Source organism: Podarcis bocagei (genome assembly GCF_964188305.1).
Source record: "Podarcis bocagei genome assembly, chromosome: 13".
Lineage (NCBI taxonomy): Eukaryota > Metazoa > Chordata > Lepidosauria > Squamata > Lacertidae > Podarcis > Podarcis bocagei.
In genome coordinates, this window is record NC_138138.1 from 25,083,822 (window position 1) to 25,099,454 (window position 15,633).

At 44.0% G+C, this 15,633-nt stretch overlaps 1 protein-coding gene across 6 annotated transcripts in view; it reads right to left on the reverse strand.

Moving 5' to 3' along the window:
- LOC308571037 (signal transducer and activator of transcription 5B) overlaps nucleotides 1-15,633 on the reverse strand; it is a 66,549-nt gene that overhangs the window by 45,187 nt on the left and 5,729 nt on the right. For 2 of the 6 annotated variants that reach the window (XM_081166292.1, XM_081166289.1), the window contains exon 2: nucleotides 7,634-7,675. The gene's annotated coding sequence lies outside the window, so the exon portion shown is untranslated. Of the gene's footprint in view, nucleotides 1-6,362; nucleotides 6,406-7,633; nucleotides 7,676-14,224; nucleotides 14,424-15,633 lie in introns of those variants that run through there. The other 4 variants (XM_081166291.1, XM_081166288.1, XM_081166290.1 and 1 more) reach the window with 4 other exon arrangements.

Genomic DNA, 15,633 nt, shown 5'->3' on the forward strand with positions numbered 1-15,633 from the left:
AGTGTCAGAAACAGAATGTTGACCAATAATAAGGCTTGCTGTGGATGGAAGTGAAAAGTTAGCTTGTTTGGGAAAAAGAGATAATGAAGGGCGAAAGGACAGGTGGAACTATGTGCTGTCAGCAGGAAGGAAGGAGACAGAATTCTGGGAAGATATAAGGAGGCCAGAAGCCACACAACTGAAGAAAAAAGGGCAGTAGGCTGAGCAAAAGAAATTGAAAACATTTGAAAGTGTGGAGACAGAAGACTGAGATAAAGAAAAGCTAAGCAGAGTGAGGGGCCAGGGTGAAATAGCTTGTGCAGCCAAAGCACAAGAGGGGCTCCAAGTTGTTGGCAAAAGGGAAAAGTATAAGGACAAAAAACTTTTAAGCTAGGAGCTGTGGAGAAGGGAAAAGACAAAGGCTGAAGCTCACATATCGAATGGAAATAACCAACCAAGTGTTCAGCTGCAGGTTTCTAAGGTACTTAAAATTAGTTTCTTTAGCTATTTTAAACCCAGAAGCAAGCTAGGAAATAATGAAAGAAAGTATTAAAATACCAACATAGCATTACCACGTATAGTTTTTTATAATGAGAACATTTTTTCAAAGAACCTACAATTACAACAGAAAATGCCTATTGCCATCTCAAGCCAAGTCAAATTGGGCCCCACACTGCGATATAATAATCCGGGAGGCTGTGTTGTTCTACTTCCTACGCCGAGTTTGAACAGGCAAGAACAACAATTCCCTCATCATTTTAACACTCACAGGAGAGCAGTAACCATCTTTCCAATGACAGGGAATTTTAAAGTAATGGTTGCTCCCCCTACCTGCAAAACAGAATTATCTATGGCAGGGATGGGGATGCTGTGATCTTTCATCATACCTGTTGCTCCCAACAGTCCCAGCCAGGGTGGCTGACAGTCAAGAGATAATGGAAGTTGTAGTCATAGAATAATAGAATCCTAGTCCAGCAATCTCTGCAGAGGTACGTGTTTCCCACTCCTGATCTGTGGTCTCCAGAGTCTTGGGATGTAAGGCTCATGCCTGTGGCCACATATGACAGCCTCTGCCAACTGGTGCCCTCTAGTCATTTTGGACCACAACTCCCAGCATTCCAGATCATTGGCCATGCTAGATAAGGCTGATGCAGATTGGGAGTTCAACAACATCTGAAGGGCACCAGATTGGGGAAGGCTAATACAGTATGATACGTTCCTCCCCCCCCCACACACACACACCTTCATGCCTTATGATATATGCCTCTTCTATGCCTCATGTTGGCCCAATAAGTTTCTTCCTTCAGGTAAAACCTTTCCTGAGCAGTGTTAGAAACTGAGACATGAAAGCGAGGAGCTAAATGGCACCTTAAACCTAGGTTATGGGAGCAACAATGGAATGTCTGGGCGCACTTTTTTTATATAACAAGAATACAAAGCTGAAAATGAATGAACTGCAGCTAAAATATTATGTTCATTTTTCACATGATCTAGTCCTTCTCCTGCCCACCTCCCTAATATTCTTAAAAGGGTCTCTTCTCCAGTCTTCAGGGAGTAGCTGGAAGTGGGGAGGCAGAAAAAGGTCCTCCTTTTCTTCCACTTTGCAGTTTTAATATGAAATCTTAGGTGCAGTACTGCGCCCAGAGCTCAGAAACTGGTCACGCTAATGAAATTCCATGTTGTAAAATGCGTCTAGAATAATGGGAGTTTGGGCCACTGTATACTTAACCTGCCTCTGGTAGCAGAAAGAATGCTTTGCATTCATAAGAACTAAAGTTCAGAATCCCTGCCATCTCCAGTTAAAGCAGGGATGAGGAGCTTGTGGCCTCCATATGTTGTTGGACTCCCAACTTTCATGGCTAACAGAGAGAGATAAACTGTTGCCCAATAACATTTGGAGAGCTGCAGATTACCCATCTCTGAGTGTGTTTGTTTGTTTCAGTCATTTACATACACTTTTATCTTTAAAGGCTCTCTGGAACAAGAGGCGGGGGGGGGGGGGAATCTACCAAAGACGCTGGAGAATTGTTGACAGAGGAAAAAATACTGGACTAGATAGTCCGGTGTTCAGGCTCAGTATAAGGCAAGTGGATACATCTCTCAATTTATAATCTCCCCCCGCCCCAAACCTTGTGCTGCCCATCAAATGTATACTGGGAGCTTTCCAAGCAAAAATAATACCAGTTCTGTGCTCTGCACAGCATCTAAAACATTACAGTCGTACCTTGGAAGTCAAACGGAATCTGTTCCAGAAGTCCATTTGAGTTCCAAAATGTTCAGAAACCAAAGCGTGGCTTCTGATTGGCTGCAGGATGCCTCGTCGGACGTTCGACTTCCAAAAATAGTTTGCAAACTGGAACAGTCATTTCCAGGTTTGCGGCGTTCAGGAGCCAAAACATTTGAGAACAAAGCTGTTCAAAACCCAAGGTACAACTGTACTTGTCTTAGAGAACATTGCTAGCTGTTATAGATATGAGGTATGGGGCCCTCATGTCAGTTCAACACACATACACATACCCCAGATCTGCATAAATTTCAGGGGAATATCCAAATTCTGCACAAAAGCAACCCAAAATCTACAACTTAAATAATTTATGCAAATGTGCTAACAGGCCTGTTTGCCTACTTGCTCTAACGGCCACTGAAAAGGGCAAGAAACCTGTAGGGCATCTAAAAGTCTCCAGGACCACAGGAGATTTGGGTCTTTTGAGATTTCACTACTGATCATTACTTTTCAAGTTTATCACTGAGATTTATAGGATGCTGAATTCTGTGTCTAAAACAGATACCACCTAGCAGCAGATGGTCTGATGGTGGAAGTACAGCTTTATGCACTTGGCATAATAATAATAATAGTAATAATAAAAAGGGGGCGGACATCTGGGTGGAAAAGTCTTTCGCAATCCCACCCACCATTGAACCCATTGCATTTTGAGTGTATGTGATTTTGGCTTTACGTGCTACACCCAGAACGTAACCCCAGCGTAAACTGAGAGTCACCTGTACAGAATATGCACTACCCAGATCAAAATAAGCAGGAAACTCCAGTGTATCATGTCAAAGGAACTTGAAGTAAATAAAGTAAGTTCTGAAACAAACTTTCCATGATGCCGCAAGCGATCAAGCAGTACCATCAACCAGGAGAGACCAAATTCTCCTACCGTCTAGAGATCTGAAGATTTGAGGGGGGAATGGGGGAACCCCTCAAATTTCCCTTGAGGAAAACATCCCCCGCCCCCCAAAAAACCCTGGGAGGAATTTTCCCCATGCGCTCACATCTTTACTGCAGCCCATAGACAATGGGTGGTATTCAACTAAGTTTCACTCAGAGTAGACTAAGTTATGTTCATTCATTTCAATAGGTCTACTCTGAGTAAGATGTAGCTGAGTAACACCCACTACCTCCAGAAATACACAGCAGCACAACTCTACAAGATATAAATCAACAATAAGAGAACTGCAAAGCATAGCCATCTCTGCCTACACTATGCATCATAATTCCTTCCATTTCCAAAGTTCAGACTGTGTATCATTTGCTTATGGCACATCCCATGCAAATTTGGTAAAAAAAAACCCCAAGGTTTGCAGAGATACAAAATATTTTTAGGTAGAATAAAACCAAAACTGACAATGGGCATGAAATGCTGACTGGCTGCTTGGGAGAAGGGAGAATGAAATGGCAGGAATCCTCAACAATAGTACACCACACTGCATTTTCTGTTGCTGCCCTGGACCTCTAGAGGAAGGGCAGGATATAAATGGAATAAATAATAGTAACTGTAAACAGGATTTCTAACCCGCTTTTCACCACAAGGTCCCAGGGCAGGTTAAAACAATACAATTTAAAATTAGATAGAAGAATTTAAGTAAGAAACCAACGCAATTTTAAATAAGAAAATACAGTGAGGGTATGACTTCAACATCCAATGGTAGCTATAAGGTGAAGTACACACCTCTTTGGGAAGAGAATTCCACAATTTAGGGGCTGTCATAGTGAATGGCCTGATTTCTATTAAATTTTTCAATAATAAAGCAGTTAAGTACCAAACACAAAAGATTTGTTCTAAGGAAGACACACGTGTCTTTCCTTAACAATAACCTAAGACACTCTAGAACATAAACATATAATCAACAGTCAATGTAAAAGAAAAGGAAAAGAATCCCCCCCACACACACACACAAGAGCAAAAAAAACCCTCAAACTCTGAAAAGGTTCCAAAAGTTAGAGAATGACTTTAAACATCAAAGTAAGTACTGGTACCTTGAATTGGGTCAACAAACGAAACTGCAAGCAATGCAGTTTGTTTTAACACGGAGCTTATGCGAGTTCTAAATGGAACGCCAGCCAGTAAACAGGCTGTTTGCATTTTGGATCAGTTGAAGTTTCTGAGTCATCTTTTGCTGCAAGTTCCACTTGTAAATTCCAATCAAATTCAATAAAGATGAATGAGAGTGAGTGACAAAGAATGTAAAACAACTTTGCAAACTTTAAATCTGAGGGCAAAGCTACACTGCGCAGGGCATCTGCAACTTGATCTCCCAACATTTGCATTTTTACTGAAAAGCAACCACATTCAAGAGGTGTGTGTCAGAATTTCATCAGAGAAGTGGAGCTGTGGGGTATTTAACTCTTCTGTGCTGTTTTCCCAATTTACATTCTTGGCTGCACTCTCAAATCTGGGTTATCTTTAGGATCTGAGGGTGGGTGGGTATTTAAATAAGGAAAATGGCACCTGTATAGCTGTACAGATGTTTTGATAACTTTTCTTATCTCTACATAACAAGCTGCTTAAAGCCCCCCTCTTCTGCATAATATTAAAGCGATAGGAGTCCTGGTTTCCATTCTACAGTATCTGGTTACCCTAAAGCAAATATGGGGAACCTGTGGTCTTCCAGATGTTGTTGGACTCCAACTCCCATTAGCCCCAGCAAGCATGGCCAGAATGGAAGCTGAAGTCCATCACTATCTAAAGGGCCACATGTTCCCCACCCCTGCTCTAAAGGAGGACGCAAAACAACAGCCATGTGTTGCTTTAAAAAAAAAGGGGGTCTCATTGTTGAAGGCTGCAGTTAAAGGGGTGGTCATAGCTTTGAAATTGTTGAACTAAGCTACTGGTTTTCAAACTGTGTTGTAAAAAAGCTTTAGAAGGGTTCCTCAGTAGAGGACGATGTAAAAACAGCTCCACCAAAGTAGAAAGGTTGGCAAGCCACTGAGCTTGGTGTCTGACAGCAGCACTACCACTGTTACTGCTAGGGACTATGTATGCAAGTTGCATCCCACACTTGGTTTCTCGAAACACGGTCTTCATCCTGTTTTATTCCTGGACCAGACTTATAGTTTATACAGCTGACTACAAAATCATACACAACACCAGTTTGGTGTAGTGGAAGGCCAGGGTTCAAATAAGCACATGATTCTGTGGGGAGGGCAAATTTCTGGTTTTAATTCTAAAACCTAAGAACATTTTCAGTTTGCTCTACCCTAACTGAAAAGTATGGGGAACACGCTTTTTTAAAAAAAACAACAGAGAAGTTTTGTAAATATGTTTAGGGGCTGTATGTGAGCAGGGAGATCTCTGGCTAAAAGCCAAGACTAAAGCTTCCCACCCAAAGAGCGGGGTTTTTGCAGCACTATTCCTTTTATTATTCATCACTCATAAAATACCCCACTATGCTTTATGTTCTGACTCTCCTCCCTGGCTGGCATCTCCACTTGCAAGAATACCAGCTTCCTCTCCTCACGTGAACTCCTTGGGAAATACAACAAACCTGATGAGATTGGCAGAAACTGTTATGAAGGATAAAAATGGAGATACATAGAGGATGGCCATTCCATGTTAGAAGCCAAACAGTATGCCCTCTGAAAGAGAAAACCGTCACATGAAACAGATAGGTATGTATGTGTGTATTGATGGATTTGAGAAACCAAAACACGTCTAGCACTTGTTTCCAGCCTGCAAGTCCCCTGAATCATTTGCTGAGTTTTTGTGCAATGTCAGAGAACACTACGGACAGACAATTTAGCAAACAATGTTTTTCTATCATGGCATTTCATGGTTGTCTGTATTAAGCAAAATAAGGAGCAATCTTTCTCTGCTATGTAATACTTGGTAAATGTTGGGAGCCATATCACCCCCTCCATATCACCCCCTACAGCTGCTATATGTAAGTTTTTAAAAAGATTCCTGCAATGCCGAACTTCTCTTTATCACTGTGTGTAATTTGCCCTTGAGACTTCAAAATTCTTTTTCCAAGTGTTGTTTATATATTTTGAAATTCTTAAAATATGTTTAGTTCTGTGACACATCTTTAAATAATCTCTTTTTGTTTTGTGTGTTTTGTGTAAGAACGCTTTTTAATACATAAATAATACTCCTACTCACATTATTTGCAGGTTGTTTACTGCTGGAATATCCTGGGCAAAAACTAAAAAGGATCAGGAAAGTCTTACTTCTGTCCATAATTAGAGGTTCCAAATTTAACCCCATAATAGTCAGATCTGAGGGTTCTTTTAGTTATATCTCAGAAGTCATAGTTCTGTGTGAGTTGTATGACAAGGGGCTGGGGTGAAATGTGTACAATCCATACCTGATTAATCTCGATTTTAAGGTGTGATGTTACACTCAATAGGCAGTTTCACAGGATTAAAAGCTACACAACAATGGGCTTCACAGACAGAAATTTTGTAAAAAGTTTGTGGGTTTTTTTCCTGAGAGAGAGAGAACCACTCCAAAGAGAGTGGAAGAATCTTACTGACCTCTTTGAAACAACACAATTATCAGTGTGAATAAAGTTTTAAGACTGTAAGAACAAATAACCTACCTACTTCCCTAAACTTCCCCAATAAATAGTGATAAAACACGGTAGCAATGCATGGAGGGGCAGGCCTTCCACTCCATGGCAACAGAACAGAACTAGTCCGTAACTAGGGGCAGAACAACAGCAACCACAGAATAAGACAAAGCCAGCCACAGTTGTATGTGCTGCTACACATAAGAAATGGGCAAACTTTCCCACATTCACTGCTCAGTAAGCTGATGGTTTCTATTCACTCATTCTAACTGCTCAGAATGAGAATGCGTCTGCAAGGAAGGGAAAATAGTGCAGCTTCTGAGACGGAAAGTTCCAGAACGTAGTGGGTGAGAAGCAGGAACTTTAGGGAAGCTCAGATGGAGAAGACCAATGCCCACAGAAAAAGGAGGAAGAGAGAACAACCGAAATATAGGAGGGGCTTGGACAGTGTTGGCAGGAAGAGAATGGCGAGGCTAAGGAATTCGGAAAATTTTGAGACTACAGGCCAAAGAGGTGGAGAAATAGTGGGCTGAATTTCACATCTAACATGTGCCATATCAGAATTATTTTGAAAGGGTCAACATCATATAAGCAAGAGCAGTTTTACGGTTTACTTTGTTTTCATAAGTGCTTGGTCAAACACTTTATAAAGGCTTGCCACTTGTCTTGCATTTCTCTATGTGGTCATGCTCCACACTAGGGGAAACTTTACTCTCACTTGGCGTTGCGTAGATCTTGGATAAAGAATGAAACAAAACCAGGGGAACGTGTTTTTTTTTTTTAAAAATGAGAGAAGCAGAAGCAGCACAACAGAAATTATGTAAAGGTAGATTATTAAAGTTTGGATTTCTATAGGACCTACCTCCACTGGTTCCTCGCCCTCAACTGGAGCTCTTGAAAAGCACTGCAAAAGATAGGAAACAAAATTACTACAAAATAAAAATATGTGGACTCTTGTAGGCACATAGTGTACTCTAAATAAAACTTAGCTCTAGATTTATTAAGCATGCCTATAGCTCCTTAATTATTACTACACACACACACACACACACATACACACACACACAAAATATAGCATGGCAAATTTCCCAGAGCCCCTGCAGGCAGCAGGCAGATGGAGTTTGGCCTTGTGAATACTTCCCATTGCAAGCTGAGCTCCCTTTCTCTCTGCAAAAGTCAGGGCAAACTAACCCTGCTAGACTTTTTCATGAGGCCAAGTTATAGCTACCTAACACTTTAGGGGGGCTTCAAAAATCATACTATTAACATAATGAAAAGATGGCCCTGTATAACTAACGCTGTGTGCTGCTTTAAGAAAAGTGGCATATAAATGAAGCAATAGCAGCCATGAAAACTGTATCAGCCCCATGTCATTTCTATGCTAGAACTGTGAAATTATTAAATGGGAAGGGACTGGAAGTCATCTGCTCATCCACCAGCAAGTTATTCTCCTACCAGCTATTTAGAAGATCAACCATGCAGTAGAGGTAACAGCCCATTACAAGGCTTCAAGCCGAGAACATGTGTTAGCACTGAAATAGGAACCTGTGGAACAAACATCTCCATACGTCTCGTGCAAACAAATCAAACCACACAATACAGGCAGTAGGCAAATGTCCAGGGTGTCTAGCTTTCTATTTCCCCCCTACAATTCTGCACTCTGGTAAAGAACAACAACATAATTCCAAAACACACAGCCCAACAGATAAAAGAGTAATTGCTCCACAGCCCCACTGTCCTGGGGAAATAAACAAAGGGATGCCCTCTTTTAAATGCTTAGATAGCAAAATGGGGTGGGGTAGGGAGATTGATTATCCACGTATATACAGAGATAGCAAAAGCTGTATCAGTTGAATTTGAGCCTGCCATGCAGCAAAATCTCAACCCGAAAGCAACTATGCGAAATCCGTATCAATTGCACTTCATAATGAATTAGCAACAAAAGCTGTAAACTGCCCATTTAACAACAGGTGGGATCAACTCAGCGGCCAGCTGGTATAAAAGCCCCTCTACTTTAGAGCTTGATATCTGCCCTAGAGAGAAATGTGCCGTAAGAATTGTCAGTATAGTGCAGTGGAACATTTAGGATTCATGTGCAAAACTCTGTTCTGCCAAGCAAACTGCCCACCACTATGACAGAAAGGAGGAAGTGCCCATATTGCGGGGGGGGGGGCGGCAAAAACAATTCATCCATGTGTGCTCTGCTTTACATGAAAATGCAATTGGACTGTAACTAGGGATAGAATTCCAGGCATCCCAGAAGAGACCGTCCTAGTATGGTGCTGACCTTTAAAGCCCTAAACGGCCTCGGTCCGGTATACCTGAAGGAGTGTCTCCACCTCCATCGTTCTGCCCGGACCCTGAGGTCCAGCGCCGAGGGCCTTCTGGCGGTTCCCTCGCTACGAAAAGCCAAGTTACAGGGAACCATGCAGAGGGCCTTCTCGGTAGTGGCACCTGCCCTGTGGAACGCCCTCCCACCAGATGTCAAAGAGAAAAATAATTAACAAACTTTTAGAAGACATCTGTTTAGGGAAGCTTTTAATGTTTAATAGGTTATTGTATTTTAGTGTTCTGTTGGAAGTCACCTAGAGTGGCTGGGGAAACCCAACCAGATGGGCGGGGTATAAATAAATTATAATTATAATTATAATTATAATTATAATTATAATTATTATTAATCCTTTGTTCTATATCAATAAACAATAAGAGATGCAGAGACCAAAGCAAATCCCCAGTGTCATCACCCACTCCTGCTTCTGTTTGTTTGTCATGCAAGATGCAGCAAACAGTAGACAACATACCCATCGAACTATTGATAGTTATTTATTTTTATCATATCCACACATTATCTATGCATATCTATAACCTATACATGATTAGTCATATTTGCATCTTGTACCTCCCTCAAGTGAACTCAAAAGGGGTGTACATGGGTAGATGTCAAGTGATACCTCACCTTATCATTACAACAATCCTGTCCAGTAGGTTAGCTTGAGAGATTGTTGCCACATTTCAGCTATGCTAGCATGCGTCATCCCAGTAAGATAACCAGATAGAGCGCCAATCAGTTGTTTGGGATGGGAGGCTCACAGCTGAGTATAGACATGAACTGGGCTTCGACATCAAAGCCCAACTGCTCTAGCCGTGACCGACTCTGGGTTGCGGTGCTCATCTCGCTTTATTGGCCGAGGGAGCCGGCCTTTGTCCGCAGACAGCTTCCGGGTCATTTGGCCAGCATGACTAAGCCACTTCTGGCAAACCAGAGCAGCGCACGGAAACGCCGTTTACCTTCCCGCCGGAGCGGTACCTATTTATCTACTTGCACTTTGAAATGCTTTCGAACTGCTAGGTGGGCAGGAGCTGGGACAGAGCAATGGGAGCTCACCCCGTCGCGGGGATTCGAACCGCCGACCTTCTGATCGGCAAGTCCTAGGCTCTGTGGTTTAACCCACAGCGCCACCCACGTCCCTAAATAGTAGCTTACAGAGAGCTAATAGGTGAAGGTGATTCGCAAGAGGCAGTCAAGTCAAATACAGCAGAGGAAACTTCCAAGGTCACCATGCATTCTGGCCTGAGGCAAAATCCATTCCTTACTGCAAATCTATCAAGAGCTGAACCAATCCACAGAACATCAGTGTCATTTTCTTAAAGCAGGGGTCAGCAACCTTTTTCAGCCATGGGCAGGTCCACCGTCCCTCAGACCATGTGGTGGGCCGGACTATTTTTTTTGGGGGGGGGGGGGATGAACGAATTCCTATGCCCCGCAAATAACCCAGAGGTGCATTTTAAATAAAAGTACACATTCTACTCATGTAAAAACACGCTGATTCCCAGACCGTCTGCAGGCCGGATTGAGAAGGCGATTGGGCTGCATCCAGCCCACGGGCCTTAGGTTGCCTACCGCTGTCTTACAGCCTAAACATGTCTCAAGAGGCCGCTGCAAAGTTAAATACAACTTGTTCACAGAAAAGTACCATAGAAATACATAATAACCGTTTTAATGCCAAACACAGAATTAACCCAATAAATTAGTTCTTGTAGTCTGGTCACAATTATTTTAGCTGTACTGTATTAGTTATACTCTGCTAAATAGACTGGCTACTGCAATTAACTGCACACAGGACTGCAATTAAAGGCTGTTCAGAAACTGCTGTTGTTTCAGTATACAGTTACTAGATTGCTAATTACAAATGAATATATTATTCCAGTCCTTAGCTGCAGTTTGCTTCCAAGTGTAATTCAAGGTGTGGGTGATTTCCTTTAACTCAGTTTTGTAAATAACCCAACGGAAAATTTTTTTGTCAGGCATCTAAACTAGATAGTGATGGTGCTAAGCATGCCTCCCCGGGGAAAGCATCCTAGAAGAGCCACAAATGGAAAGGCACATTCTCATGTCACCAGGAGGCACACAGAGAAGAGCCTGAGATGCTGAACACAGGGTCTGGGTTGGTTCATGTGAGAAAAGGCAGTCCTTGAGGTACTGAGATGTGTAAAATGGTCAAAAACAGCAATTAGAATTGAGCAAGGAAACTAACTGCTAACCAGTCTTGGAAGTAACCCAACAAAAATTACCAGCCAGCAAACTCTTTTACTAGCCTGCAATAAAGACTAGCACGTTGCATTTCCATGCTGGCCATGGAAGACGGGAAGTCCTATTCCCCATGGAAAAGCAGGCTTCTAGCTTCTTAACATAATAATAATAATAATAATAATAATAATAATAATAATAATAATAATAATAATAATAATGAAGCCTTCAATGAAATGGACAGCTGGATGGTCAAAATGATCCATCCCTTCTTCACCAGCCCTCTGTATTTCCATGCTGATCTCATAGAAAAGGACTTCCCTTCTTTCACAGCTGGCAAAGAAACTAAGCAGGGTATCAAAAGTGGGATGGAGCAATTCGTCCCTCGTCCACTAGCTCCCTTACTCACCTGCATAGAATTTCTGGTCACCTAGCGCTGTGGGTTGAACTACAGAGCCTAGGACTTGCTGATCAGAAGGTCGGCGGGTACGAATCCTCGCAACGGGGTGAGCTCCCGTTGCTCGGTCCCTGCTCCTGCCAACCTAGCAGTTCAAAAGCACGTCAAAGTGCAAGTAGATAAATAGGGGAAGGTAAACAGCGTTTCTGTGCGCTGCTCTGATTCGCCAGAAGCGGCTTAGTCATGCTGGCCACATGACCCAGAAGCTGTACGCCGGCTCCCTCGGCCAATAAAGCGAGATGAGCACCGCAACCCCAGAGTCAGTCACGACTGGACCTAGTGGTCAGGGTCCTTTATGGCTCAAATGCAAAACTGTTTGACATCCTTGCATATTTTGGGACCTAGGTGCCTGAAGTAATGCTTGTCCTTGGTTCAACCTGTCCATGTATTGAGGTGACCTTTGGAGACTTGCACCACCAGGCATCTCCACCATCTGAGATAAGTGACACGACACCCTTTTCAATTGTGGTGCCTCATTTATGATAGGATTCTCTCCGCAAAATTATTATGTTTTCTGCACCAGGCAAATTTTTTTTATTTGTCCTTCTAAACTGACATTTATTTCAATGTGTTGTAATTTATAAGTTTGTTTTGAGTTTTGTATTTAAGTAAATAAATATTAGATACATGGCTGAGAAAATCTCTTACATGTTGTGTGTGTTTTTCAGATTGTTAAACTTGTTTTGTTTGCATGTAAGCCACTCTGGGAGCCTTTTTTGCAGAGTACAAATGCTCTAAATTAAATAACTTCAATATATATTATTACAGCGGATGAAATGTGGTGCAGTGCTCTCAACACTCACATACAGAAGTTGTCCAATAGAAAAGAAATTTTGTAAGGACACTCAGAAAGTTATGCATTTCAGAGAAAATTTCTGTTCAGCTAGTTTCGTCAGGAAAGTTGCGAGTGGTTCAATATGATGCACATGGTTTAAGCATTTGATTCACCAGTGGAGTCATCTCATGATTATGGCAAAGAAAACGTCTACGTGCACCATGACAACCATTCCACCAGAAAAAACAGCTCTGCTACAGAGGGAATTTGGGCTTCTTGAATTAGGACCTTGACTCTCAGACCCCCAACCCCCACATTTTCTCCAGAAGGCAATGCTATCAGAATCAACAACCTGTGGCAAACATGGAGCGATACATGGCAGCAGATAGCCCAGGCACCAATGACATTGCTTTGAAACTGTGTGCAGCAACGTTCGGGAAGCGGCAGGGAGGGGAAACGGCATGGCAGATTTATTGCTTCTTCTGCTAGAAAGTAAACACTCCCCCCACCTCCAGCACATGCTGTTTACAGCTCAGCAGGGAAAGCAAAAAAGCAAAATAGACCACTTAAACTAACACAGCCCTGGGTAGTCATGGTCATCCATGTGAAGTGCCTGTGTTAAAGGTGGGCTAGTTGCCATATAGGGTTGGTTAAATAATAAAAAAGCAAACCAATATACCCAGGATTTTATTCTGAATCGGAGCTTACCCTGGAAACCTATTTTCAGGGCAAAGATCTACCATGGCAGTTGTGAGCAAGATCATACTTCTGAGCATACGCAGAGTGCTTTGCTGTCGCTCTGAAAGGATGAGGAAGGAGGACCTGCAGGGCAGGCGGTACAATTTCAACTCGGGTTCAAGTTCCTAGCACCTCTTATATAGCAATGAAACACAGGAAATCTACCTTGCACAGAAGCAACGGAAAGGCATTCCCTGCACCTCTCTCTCTCTCCTCATATATGCAGGATCTGATGCACGCATAACTTTTTAATACTATCCTTGCCCTTACTGCCATTTCTTAATAGCCGCTGGTAGCAAAATACCCTGCAGCCCTTATCTTCTTCGCAACACAAACACACCCACCCACTGCCGCGGGGAGAGAAGGGGGTGGGGGTGGGTTTCAACAACGGCACGTGTCACACGGCCGCAAGTATTTATTTACCGAAATGTATTTACCCCACAAGGAGAGGCTGGGGTGTTAGACCCATGTGCCATCCCACATTACAACAACACGCGCATCTGAACGGACGCCACCCAGCGCGCACACAAACACGGCCAGGGACACGGGTTCACGGCGCGCGCGTTTATTCGCAGTTCCACGGGGTACACGTGACAAGCTTTGCATGTCCCTGCTTAAACACAAACACAATATAATCATAATTTTATTATTCATACCCCGCCAGCCACTCTGGGCGGCTTCCAGCACATATAAAAAGCACAACGAAATGCCGAGCATTAAAAAAAACTTCCCGATGCAAGGCTGCCTAATCTAAACAACCCATAATGTGTGTGTGGAACTGTACAAAACGGCGGTTCCCAGGAGCTTTTAACTCCAAAAAAGAAACACCCGTCACACGTCACCTCTCTCCCCACCACCCGCGTAAAGAGGGGGGTGAACGTGTGAAACGGGCGGCGTGCGCGTGTGTTTCGCACGCGCTTTCTTCCTGCCCCGGTGGCCCCCCCCAGCTCCTTACCTGGGCCGCCGCGGCCCAGCCCGGCTCGGCTTCCCGGGCTCGCTACTGCTGTGCGCGCAAAGTCCTCTCGTCTCCTTCCTCCCTTTCCGTGCGTCGACTCCGGGCCTTCGCTCGGCCCCGCACAGCCCTGCCAGCCCCGTCACAGCCCCAGCTCCAGCCACAGCCCTTCCTGCCTCGGCGGGGCCCGCCTCCTGCGCTCCGTCCCTCGCTCGCTCCTCGCCAGACCCGCCTTCCTTCCCGCCCGAAAGCGGGGGCAGGCGCCGCGGAGCTGCCAGGCGAAACGCCCCTCGGCCTTCCCCACCCCCTCCCACCGCGTTATGTACGGAAGAAGAGCTTGGGGTCGCCTCTCCGCCGCCGCCTCCTCGTCCCTCCCGCCATATGCGCGTCTCACTGTCACACATGCACACGGTTCCTCACAGAAGCGGGGCGCTCCTTCTCTGAGCTCCCTCAAAAGTGCGCCAAAAACAACAACTACAAGCCGCCTTAGACCAGAGCAGCCCCTGCGCTATGAGCATGCAGTTTGGCCCACTGGTCCAGAGGCGAGGCGACCCTTGTTCACTGTCCTCCACTCTCCCCCTAAATCCTCAAAAATGAATTGAAAAGCATTAATTCGGTGAGGTAGAAGCCTGCCCCGGTAATGTCCTTCTTTCGGGAGGGAGGGATTATTATCCATGATCTCCCCCCCAAAAAAGCTCAACAAGCTTTTGGGCGATCTCCCAAAACAAGCTCAACAACTTTTTGCTCCCCCCTTTAACAGAAATCCTGGCTACGCCCATGCTCTCCTCACAGACACACACGAGTCCATGCCAGTTATTGCACCTTCCATCCCTCTGCAATTATCTAAAGTGGTTTTTCATTGCAAGGCACAACAGCGCAACTACCGCAAAATGTTGTGGCTCTTCTTCCGCCCTCTTTCCCTCCCCTCTCCCTTGCTGCTCCCTGTAAGCTGGAATTCCCACCCCAAACACTTGAGCGAGGATACCCTTGCCCCCCTCTCCTTGCACAGCTTTCCTCAAAAGTGACATTTTCCATGAAGCCTTTGAAACAGCATACACATCCTTATTCTTCATCTGGAACATATAACTGGCCAAGTTTCCAGCTCTCAGCAGACTTAGCCAGCATGGCCAATGGTCAAGGATGATGGGAACTGTGATCAAACCAAATGGTTTGTGCATAATGCCAAGACAAACCATGGCTGAGCATGAATGAGTAGGCATGCAGGTGCTCAAAGACTGTTGTCACTTTGCTCTCATCTCCTGGTCTTGCTACTGCTGCACTACCCAAAGCTAAGCAGTAGTTTGGTTTCATGTCCAAATCCAGGATTGTGGTTTATCTCCCCTAAAACCATAAGCAGTAAGCCAAGAACAAGCATTGACTACAGCTCATGGTTTGCTTGGAGAAAGAAACCA